Here is a 22,304-nt window from a genome sequence, read left to right as displayed (position 1 = left end):
CAGAAGTTGTCTTTGTAATGACAAGTTGACATTAACCAGGATGACATTACCAGAGGATGTCTTTGTCATGACAACTTGACATAATATCATCCTGTTTAATGTCAAGTTGTCTTAAAAAAGGACATTTCTCCAAAGAAATGTAATGTCAAGTTGTCATGACAAATACATTTTCTGGTAATGTCATCCTGGTTAATGTCAACTTGTCATTACAAAGACATCCCAAACTAATTTAATGTCAACTTGTCATGACCAAGACAACTTCTGCTAATGTCACTTTGATTAATGTCAACTTGTTTGACAACCCAAACAATGTCAACTTGTCATGACAGAAACCGAATGACACTTAATGACAGAAGTCATAAACGTTTATGACTTGTTTATAACGTTTATGACACGTTCAGGACAGTGTCATGTCATAGTTATGACAGTGTCATGTCACGATTATGTTGATACCTTCAAGTAAAGTGTTACCATTAGGGTTAGTTTGCTGCTGCTGTAATTCAAACTGTGTTCGGTTACCACTAAGAGCAAACTCACTCTCATTCTCACAGATACAACAAGGCTCTGTTTAGTGCCTTACTAAATTGCAAATATGGATGATGTCATTTGGAAAAGGCTCATGCATTATTTCTCCAGCAAGAGTCATTGGAGAATTGTTAATGTTTTTCAACGGCTGCCCATACTCAGTGACCGGAGATCAATGTCCCTTTGGGAAGAAGATGAGCCCTGCTGGTGTATTTTGGAAGTAACGTGTCAGCAAGTAGAAATAGAGAGAAGGCACCTAACTGAAAGTAGGATGTTAGTGGGCAAAGAAGAAATCTTCTTAAATTGCTGGAGTAAACGGTGCGTGGTCTGCTTCCTTTGTGCTCTGATGAGAGCTCCAAATTCTGCTTTAAATGAGTCACGGGAACTTTTGTGGCCGTGGAAAAATCATATTTTCTACTAAATTGTTTGAACTGCATTGTGCAATTGACTCCATATCTGGCATTATCAAATGATGCTTGACTGCATGGTCGAGGAAGAGGTGATTTGTTATGCATTTTTATTTTAAACTCTGTCTGCAAACACAATTCCACTCACAGACTGATAAAAGAAATTTGAATTGTATTAAACCAATTAGAAGTCAGCAACAATAGAAAGTGGTCTGTTTTTTTCTTCTTGCCCTAACTGTTATCGTTCCATTCTCAGTGGCATTATCTTTCAAAAGGGAATAACAAACCAACTGTCGCTTCCATGTATTGTCCATCTCATTTCCCCACACTGACTAATTCCATGATTGTCTTGTGCAGTTACAGTGGGTTTAGAGTGGGCAGTGAAAGAGGCTTGATCTTGACAAAATTCAACGCATATTTACTTCCAGTCTTTAATGGAGTAACTGCAGATAATCCTGTCATTTTAGTCTGATGCTATGTGATCATTGGACAGTTTATGTCCACATAGCCCTGGGAACTGCCTCCTCTGTGGGATCACACTGCAATCTAGATGCAAATAAACCTGCCATTAGCTGTGGATCAGGTTTCATATTACCTACTGTATAATTGAATCATCTATTGTGAAGCTGAACGTTTGAAGGGGGAACTTCCCAAGCTCCTGCATAGGTATGATGGATTTTGAGGGGGGAAAAAATGCCTCTCCAAACTAATTTAGCTTGTGTGCAGTTGGGTCAATATCTTCCCTTTTATGCTTTAGTTTCATGAAGTGGTCAGCAAGGCCGAACAATTGAGAAAGCAGGGCGTAGCAAAGATTATAGCAGATAGCCGTTTGCTCTCTAACACCAGCCCTGTGCTTCACGAGGACAAGTATGACAGAAAGTGTCTCTTTCTTTTCTTCAGCCTCTCTCAGCAGAAAACCAAGGACGTATTCGCCTTATCTTTGGCTTTACTTGAAGAGATTATTTGCCTCTCAGGACCCTGAAACATAAGCTGGCAGATCCACTTGTGGCTGCTTTGAAAAAAAAAAAAGGGGATAACAGAGGGAGGGAGTGGTGGTGGAGTCCCCAGGCTCATGTCCTGAACAGGGTGTATAGATGAACCATCTGGTCCCTCCCCCAGAGGGACCACACTCCCTCTTCCCTTCATGTTTGTCTCCACACAGTTAAATCCTTCAAGGTAAGTGCTCCTTATATCTATTGTATAAACCAAACACCCAGTAGATCAAATATTGGGGTCTTTAGTGAGCTGCTCTGTGTAGGGATTATTTTCCTTAAACAGCAATTACAACTGCACTCCACCTTAATGATTTGAGAGAAAAGAATGGTTCACATTCAAAGTCAGTAAATTGCTTTCCTTCTCCTTCTCTTTTCCAGATGAGCCTGCTATTTGCCGCTGTCCTGTTATTGTCCTGCTGTTGCGTATACAGCGCCACAGGAACACAAGGTGGGTCAATACTTTTCTCATTGAGGATGCAATAAAAGTGAACTGTCTCATTATTCTTCCCACTCAGAAATTCTCATTTAGATTGTAGCCTGGATCCCTCCAGTTGTTTGCCACTTAAAATTTGCACTTGTCATCTCCTCGGGGCCGAGCGGCTCTGTTTTTTAAGTGCAGTGTAGATTCAGACGTGATGAGAGATGGGACCAGCATTCACTTCTGTGAGGCATTTCAGCAGAGTGGTTGATTCAAATGATGAGTTAAAGGAATAGTTTGACATTTTTTGGGAAATATGCTTATTTGCTTTCTTGTCGACTGTCACATGACAAGATCCCTTTCATGTTTGTCCGTTAAATCTGAAGCTACAGTCAGTTGTTGGTTATCTTAGCTTAGTTTAGTATGACTGACAACAGAGGGAAACAGCTAGCCTGGCTCTGTCCAAAGGTAACATGGTTTCCACCAGCACCTCTAAAACTCACTAACATGCATATCTTGTTTGTTTAATCCGTAAAAAAAAAGTGTTTTAAAAAAAAAAAAAGACAATTTCTGGTTTTACAGGAGGTTAAAGGTGCACTATGAGTTCCTGCGTGGTTTCAGCGCGATTTCATTTTTGTCTCAAATCGTAGGCATATCTCCTTGATCCGCTAGCTGCCTGCCCCCTGAATACACCGTGAAAAAGCCCGGTCTCGGTAGACAACACAGGGGTCGTAAACGTCAAACAAACACTAGGGGCACAGGCTGTGCACAAAAATACAACAAACCACGTTTGCCAGCCAATCACCAACAAGATGGTTGGGAGAGGGGGTTGGGGTTAGTCACAGTTAAGGCGCTGACACACTAATCCGATAATCGGCCGTTGGACAGTCTGGCGAGGTCGGTGACTCGAGTCTGTTCAGTGGGTTCCGTGCAGTCGTCCGTCTGAGGGGCTGTCGGCCTTCATTTTGGCTGACCTGACGTGTTCAGTCGGAGACAGGGCAGTCGGGACTCACCCGTGAGCGGAATGAGCGTGACTAGAGTCTCTCAAAATCTGACAAAAATCTTTTAAACTGACCTTTGTTGAGCTGAAATGAAGACAGATTCTGCAACTGCACGGCCTATTTCTCGCTTAAAATGTTTTCAGAAACACGTTTCAGTGAAATATTTTAGTACAATATGAGATCGTATTCTGAACAAGCCGCCATGACAGTCTGGATTTGAATTTCCGGAGATAACAAGCCCATGTGACGCGTTCGTCCAATCAGCTGTCGGTTTTCATTTATTGGGCAACAATACAGATTAGCGCCGCCTGCTGTTATGGAGACGTATTACGTCTCGTCTCTTTGGTGTGTCCTGTGGCACTTTTTGGATCAACTCCGGGAGACTGATCAGTCCGACTGGCTTTTCTGCCGACGGTTGGCCATCTGGTTGGTGTGTAACTGCCATTAGTCAGTTAGTCATGACAGTTACGGAAATATGGGGGGAGGGGTGAGCTTGCTCTGTTTTCTTTGGTATTTACTTGGAACTTCAACAGAATCGTGTAAATACACCCGGATGATCGGCACTGCTACAATGTGCGTCCCATAGAGCAGTCGCGCTAGAGACCTCTGCCGGCCAAGCCAGCTACTTCTGATTTTAACGCTCCTCTATCTTGAATGGGGGTGAAATGATTTAATCATGTGACTCTTCTCTTATTCGGACCGAATGGATCAAATTCTTATAGTAAAAACGAGTCATTTCGCAGGGGTTGTGACATTCCAAAAAAATGTATCCACTAATTTACAGACATCTCTTTTGCCATTTAAGTCTATTTTTGGGGCAAGAGCGCATCACGTGACGGGCCGAGAGTTGTAATTCCACTGTTTTGGCTGCTATGTTCAGTTTGCTTCAAAGCCTGGCGCACCTCCTGGGGTCCTGCCAGGTAGCACATTTGCATTTCCTATGATGGCGAAGACATGACCCGCCCTACTCTGCGTCTAATTTGGCTAGAACTCGTCACCTTCGTAGGTTGGATTGGTTAGGTTTAGGCGTGATGAGTGTGATTGATTAGGGTTAGGGTAAGAAAACAAGGATAAGCCAATCAGAAGCACAGTAAGGAAGAGTAGGGCGGGCCATGCCTTTGCCATCCTACTCTTTGCCAGGAAGCAGTAACTTCCTGAAGTCTCCATTGGTTGCCTGGCAACCTTGGTGTGAAGACAAGACTCTAGGAAGTCAGTGCTCTTGGCCAAGGAATAGTCTGGCACATAATGTATTCTGGCAAGACGCTAAGCCCGCGCCTACTTACTTATCACAAGTCTGAGTAAAATTAGGAATTTCCATTAGATTCTGATGATTCTAAAGCACTGTGTGATGGACTGGAAGACTCTCCAGTGGTCATATGTCCTTAAAATCTGTGTCCACTGCATGGGAGTTAGGGGGTATAAATTTGTATATATGTCCAATGTGGCTGGTAAGCCCCCAGGCTGTCAGCAGTAGAATTCACATCACAAGCTGCCTTCAAATGGAATTTTTGAGGTTGTATTTCTGATATGGAAATTCAAGTACAAGAAACACATGGTTTTCAAGTGGTAAATTGCAAGGAGACTGTTGCTGGGCAACTGACCACAAAAATGGACATTGATGATTGATAGTTTTGTGGGGTGGGGGGTTGCATTTCAATCGCATCAACAAAACATGAGAGTTGAGATGAGCATGAGTTTATTTTTATTCACAATAACACTTCAAACATTACAATAATACAGTTGGGGTAGAAGATCAATTGGGTAGTGTGAGAGGAAAAAAAATTATCCAAACTAAAGTAACTTCCCTTTGCCCCCAAAGTGAACCCTTACATACCAAAATAAAACTTCTCCAACACAAATATGATATGGTACATTTATGCTGTGGGGAAAGTTTCCAAAGTGGTTTTGCAGACCATTCAGATCACGAATGCTAAAGTCAGGGGGTCAGGGCGCTGTGGAGAGCGTCTGGCAGCAGGGCCACACTGTGCTCGGTGTGCTGAGCAGGTGAGTGGCCTTGGAAAACACTCTTCTTCTTTAAAGGGATCACTGTTAACCCTTTTGTTGTCTTCGATTCAAATTTGACCCGTTTTTTTAAATTTCTATATCAGAATTATGGGTCTCTTTTAAACTACCTAATAACATGGATGATTCCATACAATCCACACAGTATCCTCACTGAACTTTGGCATATATCCTTCTGTGCTTATCCTTCCTTTAATATTAGCCTACATTATTCATAATTTCAGCTAATTTAAGGATTAGGTATAATTTCCTATTAATGACATTTATTGACCATGAATTCCAAAAATTTCGTGAATTCAGTATTTGTTCAAAGGCCCAAACTGTAATTTATTTAACCATATAAATGACATTACGGTTACATTACAATTTGACAGAATTTGGAAAGTTACTTTTTCTTTCCTATAATTGACTAAGTAGTTTTTCGTAGGCTTTTTCTACTATGACAATAATTAAACTTGTGATGAAAGTTACAATGTTTTAAAATTGCGAAAATCTAGTTATCAAACGCAGAAAAGCACATGTTCCTGCTGTGCTATAGCACATTATGTTAAAGACCCTATGTTGAAATGATTTATATTATATTTGACACATTCTGTTGTTATTTAAATGTTGTGGTGACCAGTCATATTAGCTTTCTGCATTTGTCCCATTAATACTATAATAGCAGATGTATGTGTCTCATTTTTAATGAGGTTTCTTTGCATGTTGAAAGATCGATGAGGCAGAAACATGCACACAGGCTGCTATTCATTATCACATTCACATCTTCCCAATAGTCAGTGACATTTCTTTATGCAAATTAGTGTTTTGTACTATAGCTAAATAAACTGTATGTAACGCCATTTAGTCTAAGCTGTCATAGTATACTATTTTCTTTGTGTGTGTGTTTATATCAAACTAAACCTGTGTCAAGAATTGTTTTTAAAGTAGGCCAGCACTATAGACCATATATAAAACCATATATAAAACCATGTATAAACCATGTTTAAAAGGCCAGCACATATGGGAACGCTGTGACACAGGCACAGAGGCGCTGCAGAGGAGGGGCTGTCCTTTTGATCGACCTGGAAGACCCCTAGAGATTTCACTGTCCTTCTTAAGGACCAAAAGATCACCTTCCACCTCAAAGAACAAAGATTTGAAAGATACATTTTATCAAATAGATATGTTCCATACTCAGATGTCCTTCTCATCAAGCTGACAGAGGTCTGGTAAAAACTCAAGCACAAATAAGTCACTTAGAAAAGTGGTTGGAAAACAATGGAATATTTCAGAATGATTTGATGTGGCATTTTTCAATTTGATTCAGACCTCTGTAATTGGATTGTAAAATGAATGTTACCAGATGTAGTTTCTGATTTCAATCTTACCTGTAGAAAAAATTATATAATATATTATATTATGTTATGCCATAGCAAGAAATACTGAAATACTGAGGACATGAGGACAGAAATCCCCCCAGCAACCCCATCAATGAATCCAACTACCACAAAAGAAATTCACATACATACACATACACATATACATATATATATATATATTTTTTTATTTATTTTTTTTCCACATTTTATATATTAATGAATTGTTAAATTGAATATTCTACACCTTCTATCTCTCTGCATGATGGTCTAAATGCTTTAACCCTTATGTGGTGTTCATATTTTTGTTACACAGCCAGTGTTCCTGGGTCTGGTGGACCCACCACATTATTAGGCTTTTAAATCAATACAGCCATAACAATTTATGTAGAAATACTTAACAGATGTTTCCTTTAGCTCAATTACCAATGATATATAGGCTACATCATTTATGGTTCATATTTGCCATTTACCCCTGTGAGAAATTCAATTATAAAAAAAGGTAAAAAATAATCTTGGTGCTTATTTTCTTAAAACTTAATCAGAACAGGTGAAAGTGCTTGAAATGTAACAATTTTGTAACTTTGTGTGGGAACAACACAGTTTCATAGCACCTACAATTAAATACACTCGGGTCCAGTAGACCCAAACACCTCATATGTAATAGCTATGTGTAGGAGGAGGTGTACCATGTGCAGTCATTGAAAATAAGTTGGTTTTTTTTACACTCACCTAAAGGATTATTAGGTACACTCTACAAACACCGTGTTTGACCCCCTTTCGTCTTCAGAACTGCCTTAATTCTTCGTGGCATTGATTCAACAAGGTGCTGGAAGCATTCTTTAGAAATGTTGTCCCATATTGAGAGGATAGCATCTTCCAGTTGATGGAGATTTGTGGGATGCACATCCAGGGCACAAATCTCCTCTACCACCACATCCCAAAGATGTTCTATTGGGTTGAGATCTGGTGACTGTGGGGGCCATTTTAGTACAGTGAACTCATTGTCATGTTCAAGAAACCAATTTGAAATGATTCAAGCTTTGTGACACGGTGCATTATCCTGCTGGAAGTAGCCATCAGAGGATGGTGGTACATGGTGGTCATAAAGGGATGGACATCGTCAGAAACAATGCTCAGGTAGGCTGTGGCATTTAAACGATGCCCAATTGGTACTAAGGGGCCTAAAGTGTGCCAAGAAAACATCCCCCTCACCATTACATCACCCCCACCACCAGCCTGCCCAGTGGTAACAAGGCATGACAGATCCATGTTCTCATTTTGTTTACACCAAATTCTGACTCTACCATCTGAATGTCTCAACAGAAATCGAGACTCAGACCAGGCAACATTTTTACAGTCTTCAACTGTCCAATTTTGGTGAGCTTGTGTAAATTGTAGCCCCTTTTTCTTATTTTTAGTGGAGATGAGTGGTACCCGGTGGGGTCTTCTGCTGGTGTAGCCCATCCGCCTCAAGGTTGTTCGTGTTGTGGCTTCACAAATGCTTTGCTGCATACCTCGGTTGTAACGAGTGGTTATTTGAGTCAAAGTTGATCTTCTATCAGCTGGAATCAGTCGGCCCATCCTCCTCTAGCATCAACAAGCCATTTTTGCCCCCCAGGGCTGCAGCATACTGGATGTTTCTCCTTTTTCAGACCATTCTTTGTAAACCCTAGAAATGGTTGCGTGTGAAAATCCCAGTAACTGAGCAGATTGGGAAACACTCAAACCAGCCCGTCTGGCATCAACAACCATGCCACGCTCAAAGTTGCTTAGATCACCTTTCGTTCCCATTCTGACATTCAGTTTGGAGTTCAGGAGATTGTCTAGGCCTGGACGACACCCCTAAATGCATTGAAGCAGCTGCCATGTGATTGGGTGATTAGATAATTGCATTAACGAGAAATCTTACAGGTGTTCCTAATAATCTTTAAGGTGAGTGTATGTTCTTCACAGAAAATGAGCCAAGGCAAATGAGTTTGATAAATAATAAATAGCATAATTTTTCTTTTACCAAACATTGAAAACGGGTCCCACAGACCAAAACACCACACAAGGGTTAAAGCAAAAGTCAGAATCAGATTTGGAGAGTCAGAGCTGATCTCATGTGACTTCAGAATGGGTCTGTGTCAGTGGTGTAGTCTACGTGATACGCAGGTGTATGCAGTATACCCTCTAAGAAATCTCCAGGATTTCCATATACCCACTTAAAAATGTGCAATGATATGCAACATTTTTGTGACAGAACTTCAACTTCAGATATTTGTATTCACAAATACGGGGTCGAGTAATGTGACAGCAAACTGAACTAACACTGCAGAACATGCAGAGAGACTTTTCTCATCTTTCATCGACCCGCTCCTCACTGAGTGCAGTGCGTAGTGTGTGAGTAGCAACCGGGCCCAAATTCTCCGCCTACACCAACGCCAGTATCCTCCCTTCACCGCACATTTAAGACAAATATAAGTAGCCTATTTTATTTTGTCCTCGTTGCTTTAAGGTCAACTTTTGTGATCCAGGCTAAGGTCTCTGATATGAAACCCCCCTTTCTGCTTTATATTCTATTCTATTTTTCATATATTTTGAATGAGGACACCCAGACACCACACTTTGATATCGCCTCCCTCCCGTCAAAGGCCCATTCTGAGCCAGGAAAAAAAGTGGTACAGTATACCCACTACAATACATTAGACTACACCACTGGTCTGCCTCAATGTCCATTTCCTTCTCGTCTGAAATATAGGCTAACATCATTTTTCTTGACTATTTATACCTCCATATATTATTTTTATATGGTATACCCTTGTGTCACATTCACCTGGGATCTGCCCGGTACAATGATAATCTTACTACTGGCCACTGAGCAGCGCCGCTAGGAGCGATTGGGGATTAAGTGCTTTGCTCAAGGACAACTGGTAGCTTTTAAGAGAATGGAGAGCATTATTCACTTTTCTTCCCTTCAGTCCCGAAATCACTTCTCAAAACTTTGCACCACTACTTACTCCCTCCTCCATTTATTCCCAGCCCAAAAGGCTTTGGCGCCTTTGTGGATAAGACGGTGATGCCGTATATCAGCACTGCGAGGGACATGCTTAGGAACCCTTGTAAGAGGACTGAGCCCTGGCCCTGCGCCCCTGCTGCCAACACATCTTAAGCCTCACCGCCAACGGAAGCCTCTTCGCAGAGCTGGTAGAGGGGCAGCGGATCTCCGGTAACCTGGATTTATCAGGAAGGGGTGGGGGCTGGATGTCCTGATGCAGGCCGCTGTGTGTGAGGTAATGTGAGGTAGCCCAGCGGGGAGCATGACTGCAATACAGAGATTGTTGTTTTCGTTTTGGGTGGGCGTCATGTGGAGGAAGTGGAAAGACTGCAGACAATAGATGAGAGGGGTACTTCAGAATACTAAGCTACCTTTGGGAAACTGCAACAGTCGCTTTTGGGTGTATTCTAAACTCATTATGAGTGTTCAAACATGAATATTGGACTTCAATAATTTCATATTGTCAGGTTTAAGATTTCAGCCCTAAAGAGCGTGAATGCATAACTCATCCGCAGTCATTTGATTACATGGAAAAGCAGAACAGTATTTATTTGCCCATAGCCTGTCAAAACTTATTACAGTCAGAGTGTTCTCTTAACTGCCAATTAGATTAGATTCAACTTCATTGTCATTGTGCAGAGTACAAGTACAAACACAACGCAATTGTTAAAAAAAAAAGTGCAAAAAGAGCAGAAAAGTGCAACGTGATATACAAAGTATAGACAGGACAAGAAATATAATGCAGTGTAGACAGTAGTGTACAGTTGGTTAACAGAAGGTGGTTTAGAGTAATGTAAATGAAATGTGCAGTGTATTAGCAGTTACCTTATAAGAGCAGAATAAATATGGCTATGTAATATGAACAATGCATGAACAACATGTACAGATATGTGCAATGTAGTAGCAGTAACATAATAGTAGTAAGAATAATATAGATATATGCAGTGTATTATTATAAGAAAAACAGAATAAATATGGATATTCAGTATGAACCATACAGACAGATATGTACAGTGTGGTAACAGTACCACTGTAGTGCAGAAACAGTAACATTATAAGAGTAGTAAGAATAAGTCTATGTGCAGGATGAATAGTATGAAGAGCAGTAGAATATGGCTATGCATAAGTGTAGTTACAGTATGTACATTTGTAAATGAATAGAACACTATGCGTGGAATAGGGGGGTTGGGGGCTTAGTTGGTTGGTTGTCACCGGGATGCAGAGCTAGAGTTCAGTAGGGTGACAGCCGCAGGAAAGAAGCTTCCTCTGAACAACTGGCGGCTCATTGACTGTTTTGATGTTCTTCACTTGCAGGAGCAGATCTGATCTGGAGGAATGTGGATCAACTGCTAAAGCTTTTTACGGATGCTGGCTTCCACTTTGCCGGAGACGGCAAACTGGGCGGCATCGTACTTCCTAACGATGGAAGGTGTCACTCGCATAAAAATGTCTACACGCATAGAGAAAATGTAGAGGTTGGTATTTTTATTTGGCAAGGTTTTTAATGCCAATAATACAATAATACCATTTGGTTTCAATGTCAGGCATTAGCGTAGTTTCAATACTTCTGCCTGACAATATTTAACTGTTGATCGATTGTGTCGACCGTATTTTGCTGTCTGGGGCTGCCAGGCGCCAAACAGACCAACATGGCATCATGACTTTGCGTAAACGTACACGCCACTTTCCTAAAGCCAAATGCCGTGTTATCTCTACGCATTTTGAGCTATCCACGTGTATGTCTACGCCGTATACATACATGAGACCCTGTTTTTCTACAGTCTTACGTATGTACACGCTTGTCAAAAGCTACAAAGAACTAGGCTAAGGCAGAGAAATCAACAACAGTGGTTAGACAGAGCTTGGATTGATCTCTTTATCTGGGTGAAGCAGGATGGCACCAAATTTATTTTTAAGCGATTCAAATCATCAACGGAATATGAACCGTACTTTAGGGCAACATGAAATCCCTCACAGCGTGATCTCCACAGTGCCACTTACTTCCTAAAACCTCCACCTGAAGACAGCCCACCCACTCCACTGTAGCCCATCTGACTGGACAGGGGGCGACCAATGACAGCCAAACACATTCAATCATTGGTCCCCACCAGCTGTTAGTCATCCTGAGAGAAATCGCCACGTGGCGTCTTATTGCGAGAACGTGCTGTACTATCACGTCACACGCTTAGGAAAATAATAAACGGTTGGGTTTAGGAAAGAAACATTGGGGAAGGCTTCAAAAAAATAATAATTCACAAAAAAACAACAAATTAACAAAAAAAAAAATTTGAAAAACACCACACACGGGACACGATCCCAGCTCTCCTGGGTGATAGTCCTGTGTTTTACCCATCCACCACCCCAGCCGACCTCCCTCTGCGGACTTACGTCCTTTCATACTACTCGCTACGGCGAAAATTCACACGTAATGTAGGTCAATGGTGGCCGAACGGCGTTGATAAACACGCTAAAAAGCGATTATGCGTCTTCATAACACGCAAAAACGGCATACGAATTGGCATGTCATACATACGCCACTTTATGAGAGCAGTCTGAACAGACAAACAACACTAGGGAGTAGCTTAAAAAACAACATCTAGCAGCTAAAGATCAAGATATTTTTCTCAGGAGTAGAGACTAAAACAAGAGCTAAAAGGAGAGTAAATATCAGACTTTTTCACTGATTCATTTGGTGGACAAAAAAAACTGGATTTTTGTGGAATAATAATGTAGCTCAGGGCTGTTTGGTTCTTCTCCTTTGTGGGGGGGGGAAAAGATTGATGCAGCTTTGTGATATCTCATCTTTACATTCACGAAGACCAAAGCTTTAGCTCAGTCGAACAAACCATCACAGCGGTGTGTGTGTGTGTGTGTGTGTGTGTGTGTGTGTGTATGTGTGTGTGTGTGTACTCTGCATCCATCGGGTAGCTGTGGTCCTGAGGAACGTATAGTGTTTATCCTATGGACCAGATATTGCAGTGTGTGCTACATTGATTCACGTCAGCAATCCCAGCAGCGAATAAGAGATCCAGGAAGTCAAAGACAGTGATTTAAAGGTCAGAATCAACAGCACAGATCCCTGAGTAAAGAAGATGCTGACAGGCACCCCCTGATGGGAAACAGCTGGAGTGTTTGTGGAGCCACCCAAACCAAAGCTTTCATCTCTTAATCTAACTGCGTTTCTGTGTTGATGGCTATAGGTGGGTGTGTGGGTGGGGGGTCTTTGAACATGTATGTGTGCCTATCTGCTTGTGAGCGCGCTGTATGTCTTTGTCCCTGTGCGTTAAACATCCATATAGCTCTTTCATCGGGCGCATGAGGGCGTTATGTGTCTTGACCTCATTGCAGTCCAGGGTGCTGACAGGTGGAGTGTATATTGATACATTATAAATCTATTTCTGTCTGAATAAATGGCCACCCAAGGAGGAAAATGGATGTGTTAGATGCGGGTGCCGCTCCTCTCTGAATGGTACTTATTTATCTATTTGGAGGAAATGGAAAGACTGTCAGGAAGAGTGAATGAAATGAGCAATAGCAAGAGTTGTTAGATGGGAGGGAAAGGGGGAGGACAGGCGTAGAGGGAAGAGGGAGAGTATGCTTAACTACTGATTCCACATTTATATATATTCTTGCCTTGAGTGTTATGCATTCCATTTTGCATCTGCCCCGACTCTCCTCTATTGAAACATTGGGACAGAAGAACATCCAGATCGTCTTCGGTGTCACTAAAGAAGTCACACACTTGGTACAGCAGAGACTATCTCTGGTCATTCATTATTCATCCATTTTTTTTTTTCACAAGTTCATACTTTCTTAGTGCTATGAGGAATTGCTTTAAGAATATTATACTAAAGCAACTATACTATAATGTACTAGTCCAGTGGAAGTAAAGCTGCCATTACAGCGGTGGCACCACAGTTGTAAAGTCATGCAATCGCGCCGTAAGAATTTCACCTTTTCACCGCTTTTATGGACCTTTTCCTCCAAGAAATATGCTTAGAGAAAGTCTCGCACACTGACCATTACACAAGCAATAATTTATTTAGAAAAATACAACGTTTCGGTCTCAGACCTTCATCAGGTAATTTCTCTGATGAATTCCCTGATGAATTTACCTGATGAAGGTCTAAGACCGAAACGTTGAATGCTGTGTGGACTAGCCGGACCCTCCTCCGCAGCGCTGTGGAGGAAGGTCTGGCAAAGCGAAACTACTTTCAAATAAATATCATGAAAACACCAAAACTAAGAATGCGTTAGTACTTTTAATTAAAGAAAGAAATAATTTCCTAAAAGAGCCAAGCACATCCTTTTTTATAGTTGTTGGGGATTGTCTTCAGCTGTGGATCTGGTGCTGTAAGTATTTACTGCAGCAGGATCGACTCCAAAACAAACTATAGTACCCGAGTGCATTGTAATGAAGAAAAATCTCCCCCAGTGTGGCTCAATGTTTTTAATAGTTTTTGGACAACAATGGAGCTCTATGGCACACAGGAATACACTATATCATGCTTTAACAAAAATCCGTGTTCGGATCAATACAGTGTTTGCTTTTGGTCTTTTATGGGATTTGTTAACATTTAGAGAAATATAGAATATCAACAGACTTATTCTTTGACATTCACATGTATCCTGTGGAGGTTACTCAAAAGTGGTAACATTTCCCAGAGTATCTTTATCCATCAGAGGGCGGGGGGGGGGGGTTTCCAACCATCAATTCCAGCATCCATGCTTTGACACCACGTTCAGTTTGTCTGTGCCACCGTGACGAAAAGGTTGCTAGAAAGAGAAGGCTAGCACATAAATCAGCTAGCAGACTGTCAATAAGCGCATATTCATTCATCTGTGTGTCAGTTGAGGAAGGATTTTGATGTTTTGCTGCAGGGCCTAAGAAGCGTCTTCCCAAAATGTAACGTTGGAACGCTTTCTAACAACTCCCACGACATCCAGCAGATAAGTGAGGCAAAAACTCCCTTCCCTACAAAGGTCATTAGCCCCATGCATGCAGCATGCTGACACCTGCTCAAGTTTAAGAGGTTAGCCGCCCTATTGACTGCAGGCCCTGATCTCTGAGGTTGCTATGGAGAACAGCAAGCTGCTGTCAGGATATCACATCTCCTACCTACATCATACTGTAAGGACCATAAGCCGAGGCACAGCGAGCAGGGGAGGAAGCGCTCCAACATCTCCTTCGGTGGCGAGGTGTGTAGTCATGGGGTTGGCTCTGTGTGTGGTAAGTGCTGCTGTTAGTATGCGGCCATTCACAGTTGAGGCGGCAGTAACGTTTATTATGATTACCTCATTAGCGGAGTATTATAATTGTGCTTGACGCTCCTGTTGTCCTCGGGTCAAATTTGACCCATTTTCAAAAAATGTCTATGTCAGAGATTTGGGTTTCTTTCAACCAAATTGCCAAAAATGAACATGGATGGTTCCATTTAACACTCTTCTCAAGTAAAATGAAGGATCAGTACACTACATTCATTGAATTTTGGGTGTTTTATTCAATTTTATAGCATATTTCTGCTTTTTAAACTCAAAAATTAGGTTTAGTGTCCATGAATTCCAAGAATAAGTGTAAAACTCGTATGAGTTGGTAGTAGTGAAAAAAAAAAAAAAAGTCAAATGTAAAAGTGATAAAAATGTCGAATAAAAAGGGTCAAAAACTTGCAACACAATGTCAAAAAAGCAACAAAAACATTGAAAAAACCACAACTTAAAAAATAAAAAATGCAACAATAAGAGGAAAAAAAACCTTCAACAAAAAGTGCCGGAAGCCTAGGGGAAAATAATGTTGAAAAAAGTGTCAAAATGTCTTTAGCCGGGAGGACAACACAAGGGTTAAGGAATTCATACCCACCCCTCTAGGTGAGCTTTAATGTAAACATTACAGCACCTCTGTGCGTGACTGCTTCACAAAGACCCCCTCATGTTATTATTAAGCCTCAAGGCTACAGTGAAGAGGCTGAGGTCCTGCTGAGCCCCATATGTATAGTGCTCATCAGTCAAAAGGACATGATCGCTTTCAGTCCTTCATGTAGCCATAGCAATGGCACTCTGGAGTGTGACACGTGCAGGTAGGTGAAGTAGCTTGATGGCATAATTTTTTTTACCAACAATCTTAACTGCATGTAATTCAGGAAGGATGGCCACAGACATTTGTTTCTGCGTTACAGGTGTAAAGAAGGGAGATTTGGAACATTGTGCGAATGCGATCAAGCAGAGTCGGGGGCGAGGCGGCTGACTCAAACCTTTGCTGTGATTATGTCTCATTTTGAAATAAAACTTTTATCATGTTTTTTCTATCCCATGACACGGCAGGTGTGTCTGCAGGGTGCATGTCTCCCAGCATTCAGTGGCTGAGCATGAGTGCCCTCTCAGCTTGGAGTCTTGTCTGTCTCGGGATAAAAAGATTTGTTCAGCTAGAGGGGACTGCCACTGAGACACCTGCATTAGCCATGACACCAACTTCCAAGGCCCAACTTGTGAGCTTTGTCCTTCCTGCCCCAGCATCTGCGCCTTGCATACTGTAGGTACCACGACCTTTTGTAGTTTTTGGCAAATTAAGAATCCAATGGAGTATGGAAGTTTTGAGTACCTAATATTTAATAACAAAAAGATACAAAAGAATTCTGTCTGCTTCCTTGCTAAATTATGTTTCAGTTCTGATTACACTGGTGTTTCTTTTCCACAAAGAATGCATATTTGTGAAGGGCCTTCTCAATGGGCTTCAATCTGAAGGAGTGAAACCACCTGAACCTCACTCTGGTCGGTCAGGCTTGTGTCGTAGCAACAGTGCCCCCTTCTCGAGGCATTTTTGTGTGTATGGAAGTGGACACAGAGGACAGCAGGGTACGAGTCCTGCTGAGGACTGGACAAAAAGATTTTAATTTTTCATGTAGCTCTTGAACAAGGTAGGCAAACCAGATTCAGATTTTTATTTTTTACTGCACCAATTCAATAACTTCTGTCAGTTAAAGCAGCTCTAGTGATTTTTCTTTTTCTTAATGTAAACATTGACCTTGAATATGTCATAATAATGAATAACAAAGTGCTTCAACAGAGAAACCATGGATTCATATTATGCTCTTTTTCAGGTTCATACTTGTATTTGGGGTTTTTAGAAGAATTATTTTCTCATATGCCTGAATATACCTGTATTCACCCTCTGTCTGAAACACTCAATTTTAGCGCCTGCTTCTTTTTTTTTTTTAAATATGATTTATTTATTGAGTTTTCAACAAAAACAACAGACACAGACCCCCATGTACATCCGAGTGAGTAAGGTAACAGACCATCGAATGAGGTGAGGTAAGCACTAATAACAAAGTGGTGTTACTTAAGGATAAAGTTTGTCAATACCCACACAAAATCACAAACCTCGAAGCACATAATACCAATTGGGAAAAAAGACAAAACAAAATAAATAAATAAATAAAAGAAATTAATAAATAAAAATATAAAATAAAAATAAAAAACACTTTAAGGACACGAGACACTTAATAGACACTCACAGACGAGACAAACTGTGTGCTGCTAGTACAGGGAGAGAACGTGAGCCAGCCAGGAGTCACAAGAAGGTGCAGATCAGGGTGCGCCTGCTTCTTTAAGCCCCCTCCTGAAAAAGCCCAGTCTGCTCTGATTGGTAGGCATCTCAGGGTCTTCTGCACCTGCGCTTTCCACTCTCTGCAATGTCATTGCAACCGGGGAAAGGCTGCAACGGCACTGTAGCTGCACTTTCTACCTAATATAGGGGCGCCACAGGGCTGTGTCCTCAGCCCCCTCGTGTATTCCCTCCACACTCACAAGTAGAATGGTGACGCAGCCTTCAAACACCACTATCAAGTTTGCGGACGACACAGCTGTGGGGGGGGACGAGATTGCCTAAAGTGAGGAGTTCCTCCACAGCGCTGTGGAGGAGGGTCTGGCTAGTCCACACAGCATTCTGGGATGGGAGAAAAACGTTCTTTGGTTTATTGGCATTTCTTTAAAGCAATCACAATCGTCTTGGGCGGCGCTAAGCGCCCCACGGAGCAACGGCACCTCTGCAAAATAGCTTCGGGAAGGAACTTGTTTTGGTGGAACATGTGTACGTTCAAAGGTTGTTTTAGTCGTGCAACAGAAAACTCAGATTGGACAGATAGTCTAGCTAGCTGTCTGGATTTACCCTACGGGGATCTGAGGAGCAGTTAACCATAGTCCTCATAAATCAACCGGAGTTTAAAATTCCAACACAAAGAAAGCGGAAGGTAAAAGACATCCGGCCGAAATGAAAGACACCTGAACAATCCCAGAAGTGGAATGTCGTAGATATAGAGTACCATGGCGTTTACCTCTCTCTGAACATCTCCAAGACCAAGAAGGTCATTTTAGACTACAGGAAAGGGCGTGGCACTCACCCTCCAGTCAACATCAACACACCACCGCGGTGGAGGTAGTTGACACATTTAAATACCCAGGGCTAAATATCCACATGGTGCTGACATGGGCCAACCACACTGCAACTGTCATTAAAAAGGCCCAACAGTGTTTGTATGTCCTCAGGCGCCTAACGAAATTTAGGCTGAGGCCTCAAATCTTCAGGGACTTCTACCGGGGCACTAGAGAGCCTCCTGACAGGCTGCTTCATCACCTTGTATGGCAGCTGCACCGGCGTAGACAGGAAGGCGCTGGGGAGGGTGCAGGTGCGCCTTGAATGTTTTTATTGCTTCTGCTTTTTTGTTATTATATTTCATATTATATCATACTGTATGTCATGTCTGTTTAAATGTACTGTTTTACCTTCATTGCCTGCTATTTACTTATTTTATTATATTGTAATACGTCTCTTACATTTTCTACCTCTGTTTTTCTTTAAAGAAAACCTCCCATCATAAGCTTTTCACACATTTGTAGTTGTAAAACCAGTGTGGCAATAAACATCTTGAATCTTGAATTGATATAGTATAGTTATGACATCACAACCATAAGGAAGTCCTGGTGGTTTTAAAGGAACCATTTCTGAATACGGGTTGTGTGCATTTGTCCGTGGATTGGGTTTTTGTAATCATTTTACATATAGCACCTTTAGCTTTATAATCAAAATTAATCACTCACTTTTTACAGTGTATTCTTTTTGCTTATGGTGTCAGATATGGTTACTTCTACACCCACACAAATCGAGCACAAAGTGCAGTCTGTTGAGAGAATAAAGCGAACATTATTTGATCTTTTTGCCTGTCTCATCAGTTTTTGGACTGATTGGTTTGGTAGTCATTAGTGTATCATGTGCAGTGCAAAGGGATGTGTATTATCCAAAAAGTCACCTAATGCTGCTGGCGCTGGCCAACGTGAGATTTAACCAGCGTTCATTTAACCTGAAATAACTTTTTTGGAATCAATACCGACAGTCTGTTTCCAAAATAGAGCTATGGCTTCATTAGTGTATCATGTGCAGTGCAAAGGGATGTGTATTTTAATCCACTATCCAAAAAAGTCACTTAATGCTGCTTGCGCTGGCCAACGTGAGATTTAACCAGCGTTCATTTAACCTGAAATAACTTTTTTTGGAATCAATACCGACAGTCTGTTTCCAAAATAGTGCTACGGCTTCCCTGTCTCTCAAGAATGCCCATCAGCTCAGAACGTGATCCTAATCACTGCAGTGCTATCAGCCTCGGTTGTGGTGCTGGGTGGGGCTTTGTTGCTGCTATGGAAACTACTCACCAGCATCCATGACCGGAGGGAGTTTGCCCACTTCCAGAGACAGCTGGAGCATAGACGCTGGAAACAGGTTGAGCCCTGCCCAAATAAAACCTTCTATCAGTGCCTGTCAGTCAGAGGCTGTACAATAAATGAAGGGATTTGTCTTGGTGACATTGCTGCAGGGGCATTTTAACGAACCCGGTAGAAAAAGAGCCTACTGGTTAAACTTAGTATGAGGAAACAATAAGAGCCAAGGAAAGGCATGAGACTTATAAAAAAATGACAGCATATACATATTCTTTAAAAATATTAAAAATAAACTTGCAGCATTGTATGTGTACATTTTGTATGGAACAAATAAAATCAAGTTTGATCACTAACACCTTTAATGTATCACTAGTAATGTTGTTTCCACTCTGAAACCCCATCTACAAGAGTGTCATCACGACAACTGTCAATCCCAAAAAACAAAGAGTAAATAGTAAATAGTTGCCATGGAAACAGATTTACTGTTCAATCAGGACCCCCTGTTGTGATGCACAATGAAACAACATCTTTTGTCTGAACTGTCAGCAGTCGGTCCAACTTGTTTGGTGGAGTGGGGGAGGCGGGGAAACGGATGCTGATGTCTGACATACTTCTTTGATCTCAATATGCAACCCCAGACTGCCAGTCTCTGACCCTTCCCTTCATGCCCTGCGCACACACACACATACACACACAAATTCAAACAGCAACCCCCACATAAACTGCTTGTTACACAAGGTTAGTCTGTCTGTGGGATGCATGCAAAGTTAACGTCCTCACATTATTATATAATATGTTATTCACATTAAATCCACAAAAGCTAAATACATATAGTGTAGTATTTTTGTAAGGCATGTGCAAAGAAAATCTACCATATATGCTCACAGTTGGCTCAGCTGTGTAACTTGGGTCTCAGAAGGCAAAGCAATAGTCAGGTGAGCATTATGCATTATGCGCTGAATCCCAGTGACAGTTCTTTACATGGGTCTCCACTGCCCTCTAGATGAGAGGAGAAGAAACTGTCATCCTGCTAGAAATGATGAAGCAACTTCACATTCGTTTACAGTTCAACATAGTCAAGAGAAGATGCTATTTTGGACACCAATGTGCAACCCAGACTCTTGGTGCTTTTGTATTCCAACAGATGCCTGGAGAGTTATCAAACAGAACACAGCAGGCTTGATATGGCGTACTGCACGACGTTAAAAGAGCTGCTAATGTACATGCCTGCCACTTTGCCAGTGCACTGGGCTGAATCATGTAAGCGCAGAGAAACTATGGGATGTTAAAATCTAAATGGATATTATGGTTTTTCCACTGCCTACAGATGGCTGGTGATGACCTTGCTGGGAGAGTTGAGCAAAGCGATATTAATCATATATGCCTCCTCCACTCCCAGAGTCACTAGGAAGGCGTGCATGCAGCTTTAACAGCCAGTGGGAGGTGGTGGTGGAGCATCAGAGAAAATGACTCCATATGCTTTCATTATGCAGCATTCTCTTTCATCTGTGTCTGATCATAACAAATGTGGGGTGCAAATACCACAGCTTCAGAGCAGGCAGCAGTGGCAGCCCTGCCCTGTGACAAGACTCATGTGAAGGGGCAGAGATGGGGGTTTGAGGGAGGTGACCGATCCACTCCATGGAGACAGTTACATAACAAATTTTGCTCTGGGAAAAAAGAAAAAAAAACTGTAGCTGTTGCATTTGATCACTTGATGGTCTGTAAGTGGCTTGAATAAATTAGTAACATTTTGTCAGTGGCTGCCTTTTTGGTGTCTGTATATTTAAACCGTGTTCTGTGTAGCCTTTGCTCTTCTACTCAGTGCATCATTTGAAAAAAGAACGTTATTACATTATAAGTATTTTGTCATTATGATTTTGTTTTTATTTTTATTATTATTATTATTTATTATTATTATTATTATTATTATTATTATTAGTGGGTGGGCGGGGGGATCAGTGAGCTCATCCTCCCAGAGCTCTCCACAGGTGATTGGTGGCATTCACCCTCCAATCACAATTCTCCTGCAAAGTGGCTTGGTGGTCAGTTTGGATCTTTTTATTTTTGTCGAAGTAACCTTAGCGAACTATACAAGTTTTACCGTGAGCGACAGGACAACATTTTCTCTACTGTAGCTTCTGATTCCAGCGACCTCTTACAGTGACTTCACCGCACTTTCAAATAGAACATTAAAAATCGTTTTCCTCTGAGGCGTCCTGAAGGGAGCTAACCAGCGTTAGCATTGGGCTAGCATGACAACCAGAAGAAGAACTGCCATCACCCTCCTCATCATTCTCCCCTGTGGCTTTGCTAGCAGCGGGTAAGTTGCAACTCCGACTCAAGCTAGTTTGTCTCATGTTGTCTTTGTGGGAATCGAAAATGACGCATTTCAATTGTGGTCAAGTTAGTTGCGAGTTCAAATTGAACTGTTGGCAGCCCGTGCGCAAACTGTTAACGTTAGCTGGCTGGTAAATGGCGCAGGGTCAGGGTAACTGGGCTAAGCTAGCTTTAGCAGGCTGTCAGCTAGCCTCGGTGTAGCTGTATGCACACAGCTGTGTCTTGATTTTTGGGCTCGACCCGAATTACAAACCCTTACAAGCTGCTTTGTAATCGGCTTCGTAGCGGTGCATGGTTGTCGTCCACATTTGCTAAGACGATTTCTGACCCTTTTTCTATCGTGTCCTATTTTTTCTATTTTTTTTTTACGTTACCCCTCAGCTCTGCCATATGGCTTTGCACTAATGTGCCCTCTGTGATGTTTTAGCAACACAACTTGTTCTACATGATTAAAGACCGTCACTTCCCGTAATACAACATGTGAACGGGA

At 41.7% G+C, this 22,304-nt stretch overlaps 1 protein-coding gene and 1 pseudogene across 1 annotated transcript in view; both read left to right on the top strand.

Annotated features, from left to right (window-relative positions):
• The first annotated feature begins 2,305 nt into the window (after positions 1–2,305).
• LOC120552715 lies at positions 2,306–22,286 on the top strand (annotated as a pseudogene).
• Positions 21,499–22,304, top strand: part of LOC120552328 (enhancer of polycomb homolog 1-like) — a 47,205-nt gene continuing 46,399 nt past the window's right edge. The window contains exon 1 of the mRNA XM_039790272.1: positions 21,499–21,797. The gene's annotated coding sequence lies outside the window, so the exon portion shown is untranslated. The remainder of the gene's footprint in view (positions 21,798–22,304) is intronic.

This window comes from Perca fluviatilis, chromosome 22, assembly GCF_010015445.1.
Source record: "Perca fluviatilis chromosome 22, GENO_Pfluv_1.0, whole genome shotgun sequence".
NCBI lineage: Eukaryota > Metazoa > Chordata > Actinopteri > Perciformes > Percidae > Perca > Perca fluviatilis.
The sequence above is the reverse complement of the archived record's forward strand: the minus strand, read 5'-3'. Positions and strand labels throughout refer to the sequence as shown.